This window comes from Protopterus annectens, chromosome 6.part1, assembly GCF_019279795.1.
Source record: "Protopterus annectens isolate FY-2018-M chromosome 6.part1, PAN1.0, whole genome shotgun sequence".
In the NCBI taxonomy this organism is placed as follows: Eukaryota; Metazoa; Chordata; order Ceratodontiformes; family Protopteridae; genus Protopterus; species Protopterus annectens.
This window is the reverse complement of record NC_056738.1, coordinates 144,326,608-144,334,016: the sequence shown is the minus strand read 5'-3', so window position 1 is coordinate 144,334,016 and position 7,409 is coordinate 144,326,608. Positions and strand designations below refer to the sequence as shown.

General features: G+C 41.1%; 1 pseudogene; it reads left to right on the top strand.

Annotated features, from left to right (window-relative positions):
- The first annotated feature begins 1,028 nt into the window (after window positions 1–1,028).
- LOC122805698 lies at window positions 1,029–1,124 on the top strand (annotated as a pseudogene).
- The last annotated feature ends 6,285 nt before the right edge of the window (window positions 1,125–7,409 follow it).

Genomic DNA, 7,409 nt, shown 5'->3' with positions numbered 1-7,409 from the left:
TTTTGTTAATTCCAAAGGTGTGAGGTACAGGATAAATCACAGACATCTTCTTCCTGTAGCAGAACTGATATTGAAGCATTGTTCCTGTGATAAAGACTCTAACCCTCAGAGCAATCCAGATGATATTCCTGTTCCAGAACGTGTCTTGACTCCTGCTACTGTTCCGGCAGATGATCCCAAAGTCCCTAAGACTGAACAGTCAGCAAAGACAATCCCAGTTGATAAACCAGATTCCAATTTTTTTGTCACATGATATGATTGCATTCCAAAGCCTAGTGTGAAATACACAGCAACTTGGAGATAGTTGTATATATGCATCTAGCTTTGTAGAATTGCATGATGAAAATTATTCCTGTGTAAATTGCATATTTATTAATATCAGTGACAATGCCTGACTCATTTCTGAAAGAGGGAGGATGTAGAATAACAGGTGTGCTGTACCTTTAAGAAGCATTTCCAAGGTCTGTGTGTGCATATAAATACCAAGCACATGTTAGCTCCAGTGCCATTTTGAAGGTGCAGCCAGAGTGTTAACATCTACGTACATGATAACTAGTTTGTTTATAAGTTAAAGTTACTTAGCTTCATTTATCATGTGTTTGTATATAATAAAGCTGCTTGAACAAGAACCCACAATGTTTGCCTGTTTCTTCCTGACCTGGCGAGTGACACCAGTAAACAAAGGAATGGCTAGCAATGATAATCTTGCTGTGTCCTTCAAAAAAAATTAAACAAGAGCTATCCAAGACATGCACAGTATCATACCAAGCAAATACATTCATCTAGCATAAGTTAAAAGGGTGTCAGATAGCCATCTCCCCACCTGTTTAAAAACTTCAGTTCATGAACCTGTTAAAACCAAATCCAAAGCCCTTCCTATCCAGAAAGAATGGCTAGAAAATCAATCACCTTTCAACCTCGAACACTCCAATGACTTCCAAAGAAACCTAGGAAATTACTGTGCAGCAAATGCTTTTCCAGCACTGTCATGAAAAACTAAACAAACCAGTTTATGACCAGACATCCTGGTGCTTGCTTTGGCAGCATGTATACTAAAATTGGAATGATACATAGAAGATTAGCACAAGAATGCCATGCAAATTTGTGAAGCTTTCCATATTTTTTTGGGTGATGCAGTGGTGCAGCGGTTACCATTGTCACCTCATAATAAGAGGTTCCCTGGTTCAATTCTTAGCTGGGATGCCTTCTGTGTGGAGGTTTCATGCCCTCCCTGTGTTTGCATGGGTTTTGTGTGGGTGCTCCAGTTTCCTCCCACATTCCAAAGACATGGAGCAGGTGGATTGGACACCCTAAACTGGCCCTAGGTATGTGTGCATTTGTGAGTGTGTGGAACTGGTTAACTACCATGGCAGGGCTAGCCACACAGTGCAGTAAACCTTGGCACTAGATGACTGTCACTGTTGAAGTGACACCATAATCCCATGTGCAAAAATGGGAAAAGGGGTTGAGAATGAATGGATGGATCCTGGATCACAACAAAGTCCACATAAATAGGCATAACAACTCCTCCATGCTAGCCTGTAGCACCACCTGCTGCCCCTGCTGGTCCACCTTAAATTTCCACAACTAAATTACCACCTCAGTGTTAGTTTTGTAAACTTCTCACCAGTGCAATTAACCCATCAGCTCACTAATCCTAAAACCTACAACATACATAATAACAGCTAACAATGACCACAAAATATAATCATATCGAGAAGAAACCATCAAACACAAACTAAGTAAAGCCATTCTCAATTTAGTTGTGTTCAATTGTAATTGCTTATAACATTCCACAACTTTAACTCTTTCCCACTCTTTGAGCATCCTTGAAAGTCTCCAATGTTTTGTCACATCTTCTGGACCCAACAAAGTAAATATCACACTAATAGCCACCATATGCACTCTAACTGTGCAAACTGCCTCGCCTAACTTCCATCCTGTACACCAAATATTGACAAACCATATTCAAATACCAACTTCTGAGCTGCAAAGGAAGACTTTGCCTAAAGGCTAAACAAGCTGAAATAGCTGAACTGTTCTTTACCCTTTTTATAGATGTAGGCCAAGACTGCAATTGCAAGTGACCTTCTAGAAATGCAAATCTTCCAAACTTCACTTGGCAATGTTACTGCCTGAAAGACAGCACTGTGAGTCATGTGGTGAGATGTCAAAATGAAAACAAGACAAACTATCAGCTAAATCTTCAATTTTCCTGACGCATGCTGCACTAAAAATGTAAATTGATCCATAAAGATAGCAAAACTACCTTCCACAGCAACAATTGGACTAACACTAACTTAGCTGACTTTGTAGTTAATACATGAACCAGTGCCTCATTGCCTGAATGAAACACAGCTCTTTTATTTACAAAACAATGTTTCCATACTACCAAAGCAGCCCAAAAAGCATCAACTACAAAAATGCCAAATCTTTTTTCCATTCTACTGGCCAACTCGTCTATAGCCCAACACTCTCAGATGCATCAGTCCATAAATGTAAATCCTCTGAAGGCACACAGTCCTCCTGTCAGAACAATACATCATTAAAACCTTTCAAACACCTCAAACATAAATCAGTGTCCTGATTGACCGCACTAGAAAGGTGCACCCAATAATGCTTGCAATGACCCCCTTTTAACAAATTTTCCAATGACATATTAAGCACTGTACTTGGAGCTGCAGCTCAGCATGCAAAATTCAACAAGCACAAAAGCTCCATTGCCTCTTTCACCCTTACTTTCTTCCTATAAACAAAACTCACAAGGCAATCTCTCAACTTGCTAATTTTATCCTCAGGTAAATGAAATAGCCCTGTGTCAGCATCCACCTGTGAATCTAAACTTGACAAAAGTTTCAAAGGATCCTCCAACTTATACTCAGCTAGAGGCACCCCAACTCTGCATACAACCCTTCAGGGAAAGACAAATGATGAATTAAATGAAAATTTCCTTCCTCCTTCTTGGGTAGCAACCACAGAGGATAAACCCAAAACTGAGCAAACGGGGGAGTATCTAATGGACCTAAAACCCTACCAACCTTCACTTCCTTCCAAAGCAAAGCTAAAGTCACATCTTCCTTGCAACACACAGGCTTCATTTTTTTTTTGGAATCATAAACTAGCCTGAACATCTCTTCACATTATATTCCCAACTTTAAATTCATTCTCAGCCACCTCGGCCAAGCTTGAGTAACAGGCCATTTCACCATTGTGCCAAGCTAAGAATCCAAATGCCTTGACTCCCACTTCAATGTCTTATCCACAGCTTTAAGTTTCTTGAATATGTGGTCATACCATAGCCAGGTAGTACCATTTCTCAACCTGTGCACTTCCCTAATAGTCACAAAATATGGCAAAAGCAGTAAAGTTTGTAAAACATCTTTAGCCAAAACTACTGCCATGAAATACACAGAAACCTAGGACTCAGTTGTCCCATGTTCTGGCCCTATACCTGCCCAGCCTTTTCCTACCCAATGCTACTAAAGCTGCTGCCTAATTTTTAGCTGCTGGGGGTTCAGCCTCAGCCAACCCTTGCGTCCCATCTGTATCCAGCAGTTCAAAGAAATTTATGTAATCCCCTGCCAAATCTTCTCCTTAACTGCTAAAGATATATTCAGCATTAAGTAAATGCCAGAGTCACCTGGTAACAAAGGTTGAACCCCCTGAAAAAACGAATGCACCTCTTTCATCTGTGTAGCCACCGAGTGTCACTGCCCTAGCAACACATCTAAATGTTCCAACAGTGGCTACAAAGGCTGTGCTACGGGCTCCTGTATTTCCAAGAATACATCTCCAGGTAGACCACTCAAAAGTTCCTGAGCCTGTGTTGCCACACATAACAACTCCTGTAGTCTAATCTTGTCACCAGTGCTCAAGCTCTCCTTCTTGCAGAACTGACACATTACTGCCAATATAATTATCTGATTATGTACAAGGAATCTATAAGACCTCACCAATATCCTGGGCACATGCCTTTGCCATTCTAGACCTGGATGAGTCCATTCATGGATGTCTGTTAGCCTTTCTCTTCCTCCAACTTCTGCAGCCTTGGTCTAGATCAGGCAGTGGTTCCATATTAGATACAGACTGTTGTTTTCTAACTGCTGCTGCATCCTGGAACAAAGCTTCTGTCTGAATAATGATGTTTGCCCAATAGTCTTTCAACGCTATAACATCCGCCATTCTGCAAAATAAAAACAACAGGTAACACTACATCAAAACTTATGTCTAACACTCACTCTTTCTACCTGTCTGCTACCCCTGAAATAAAAGCTTGGCATGACCTGACAAAACATGCACTTTCCAGCCTTGATAACAAGCCCACTATCTCACTTCCCTAAATATTGCTATATCCTTTTTAAGAAGCTAACTACCTCAACAGCAAATTCTCTAACCCTGACCTTTTTATGCTTTCTGTGCTATTATTCACCTCCCAACTTCTTTATATATAGCACCTCAAAACAAACTCCTGTGTCAGCTTTGAATCACTGATAGAGCCTCACATGACCAATACTTGGCACCACTATACTAACTAGCAGCTAGCTCCAACTTAAGCAGCTATAAACTCCCACTAGTTTTTAAACCACAACAGCTGCAACCAAACCCCTAACTGAATAGCATGAACCCAGTACCCCATCTCCACTCAAGTCCCCTTCATTGTTCATTTCTTCTATTAACAGCCCAAACAAAAAGGTGAAAACTGTTTCAAATTCTCCTTTAAGTGGAAACCACATCAATGAAGTAGCAATGATGGTAAAAGTTGCTAACAAATACTAGCTACCAAACCATACAAAAAATCAAATGATAAATTTATAATTAATGTTCTTAATCATATGTGCAGGAAGATACTATTAAAACTTTCAAATGTACCAGTGCACCAGCAGATTGACACAAACGTTGACTATAGTGCTTGTGCAGATATGTGAAGGCTGTCAGCCTAGTTAGATAGAATTTTGTAGATAATTCTGTCATTTGTAAATATTAATGTAAACCACAGGCTTGTTCTCTTAAATGTAAACAGACTGTATTGGATGTTAAACTGCAAAAATGTAACAACAGTGCTCTCTGCTTTAAGAAAGCTGATAAGTCAAGCATTTTATGACAGTTTTGATCTCAGGGCTTGGAGCCATGGTATCTAAACCAACAGATTCTTTCTATTGTTTTGAGACTAGAGTTAATTGCTAGATTTAACATATATAATGTCTTTAATTGCTGTAGTTGCCTGACCAGGTGCAAGCTTACTAAGAAATGTTAATGCAGAGTTTCTGTTAGCTTGGGAAAAACAGAGAATTGTTAAGAATGATGTAATCTAAAACGAGTCAGCAGGCTGCATTATCAATTTAAAGGACTTTCTCAGAGACAGAAAGGGAGCATTTTGCATTTGTCTTCAGAGCTGAGCACTCACCAGCACTTGCTTTGCTCTGTCTGTATGTAAGTAGGATCTTAGACTTTAGTGTTTCTCTTAAGAAATAGATAGAAAATAGTAAGTTTAGACTAGCTGTTTTATATATTTATGTCAAGAATATTCTACTGTGTTATTTTAAGGATTTTCCTGTGATCTCTGAACTTTTGGCTAGCACTGTGTAGTAAGAAGTATTGTCTTATGTTTTTATTAATCATTAAATATTTTTAAACCTTTCAATTGTTGCTGTTTTGTGTAGAGGTAATGTAAGCTCTAGAATACATTGCATGTGTATAGTGATACTGTACAAGGCCAATAAGCCTTGCTGGTCAGTCACACTTACCATGTGGATAATAATATGGCACAGTAATAATTGGACACCCTTTTGTAATAGCCTTTTTAGTAGCTGATAAGTAAGGGTCCTGGTGGCAGTGATCACTACCTAATATCCTGGACAGAAAGGGTGCAGCTAGTGAACCTGTGCCAGCCTTCCCCATGCGTATCTGTGCAGTTGTATATAAATCATATCTCAAAGTGTGTGTCTGTGTGTTAGCTACTTGGGCAAGGACATGAAGCACTGGTTGGACAGAAAGAGTGCTATGAGGACTTTGCTTGGGACCCTGGCTAAGGACCACACTCTATAGCTGTGTTAGTGGGGAGTCTCATTGGGGATCTGGAGAGAAAGGGAGAAACCAGTTTTATTCATATGTTTGAGAAGGTATGTAAACAATATGATGTTGACCAAAGGCTCTGGGTACAGTTCCTGACCCCCTTACTCCATGATAAAGCTGTAACTATTTTGTCCAAAATGTCTGATGTGGACTGTTTTATTTACACTGCTGTTAAGAATTGTTTGTTAGAATTTTTTAAGCTAATACCTGAAACTTATAGGAAAAAGTTTTGTGAGCATAGACGCAAGGCAGATGAAAGGGTGTGTGACTATGTTGCTGAACTGAGCACTTATTTTCATAGGTGGGTGAGTGGATGTCAGAACAAGCCTTTAGCATTTTGCCTGAATACATGAGTAACTGGTTAGCTGATAGACAATGTGCTACTTCAGAGGAGTTGGGGAAGAAGGGATACCTATACCTAGCAAGCAGGGCATCCCTGAGGAGGAAAAGGACCCCCAGTGCTGCTCATGGGTCTAAAGGAACCCATGGTGGGCAGCCCGGACTGCCCCAACAGAATCTGCCAGTAACAAGGGAAGCCACTAGTTTAGGTACACATCCAGGACCTAGGGTTAAATGTTTTGAATGCATCCAGTGGGGCCATGTGGCATACAGATGTCCATGGATACAAGGTGGGAAACAAAAGGTGAGGGAGCCAGTAAGTGAGAAAGACAAAATGCCAATAGTAGGTTGTCTTGAGACAACAGGGCTACCATCCTGCAGATGTCCTGATAGGGAAGGATTTTGATGAGGCAGTACCACGTGTTTATGCAGTTACATGCAGTCAGCCTTTGAGACAAGCATGTGGGTCTCATAGCCTGGGGGAGACCCAGACAGACCACATACTTGCAGCCAGGACTGGTGAGGTGGTTACTTCAGGAAAGGTGCTACTCTGTAGCAGTGAGACTGAAGGTGAGCCACAGCTGCTTGTGGGTACTGATGTTTCTTTGGACAGAGTGACTGCAAAGGTAAAGGTGAGTAGTAGTACCTAGGCTGACAGTGAAGCACCAATGTCAGAGGATGCCACACTTCCTGTGGAAGGGGAGCTGGGAGGGGTTACAAAGAGAAAGTTGAGACAGGGTTAGCTCTCTGACCCTACATTGCAAGGCCTGAGGCAGGTAGCTAGTGAGGCACCTGATTCTCAAGGGAAGGGGGGATCTGTATACTGGGACAAAGGGCTGCTGTATAGAGAGTGGACCCCTGAGGGAGGGCTAGAAGGTTAGAGGATACAGCAGTTAGTAGTGCCCAGAGCCTACCATCTGGCGCTTCTAGCCATAGCCCATGATATTCCCTTTGCAGGTCATATGGGCACACAATGTACAAAGAGGGTACTGCAGGAC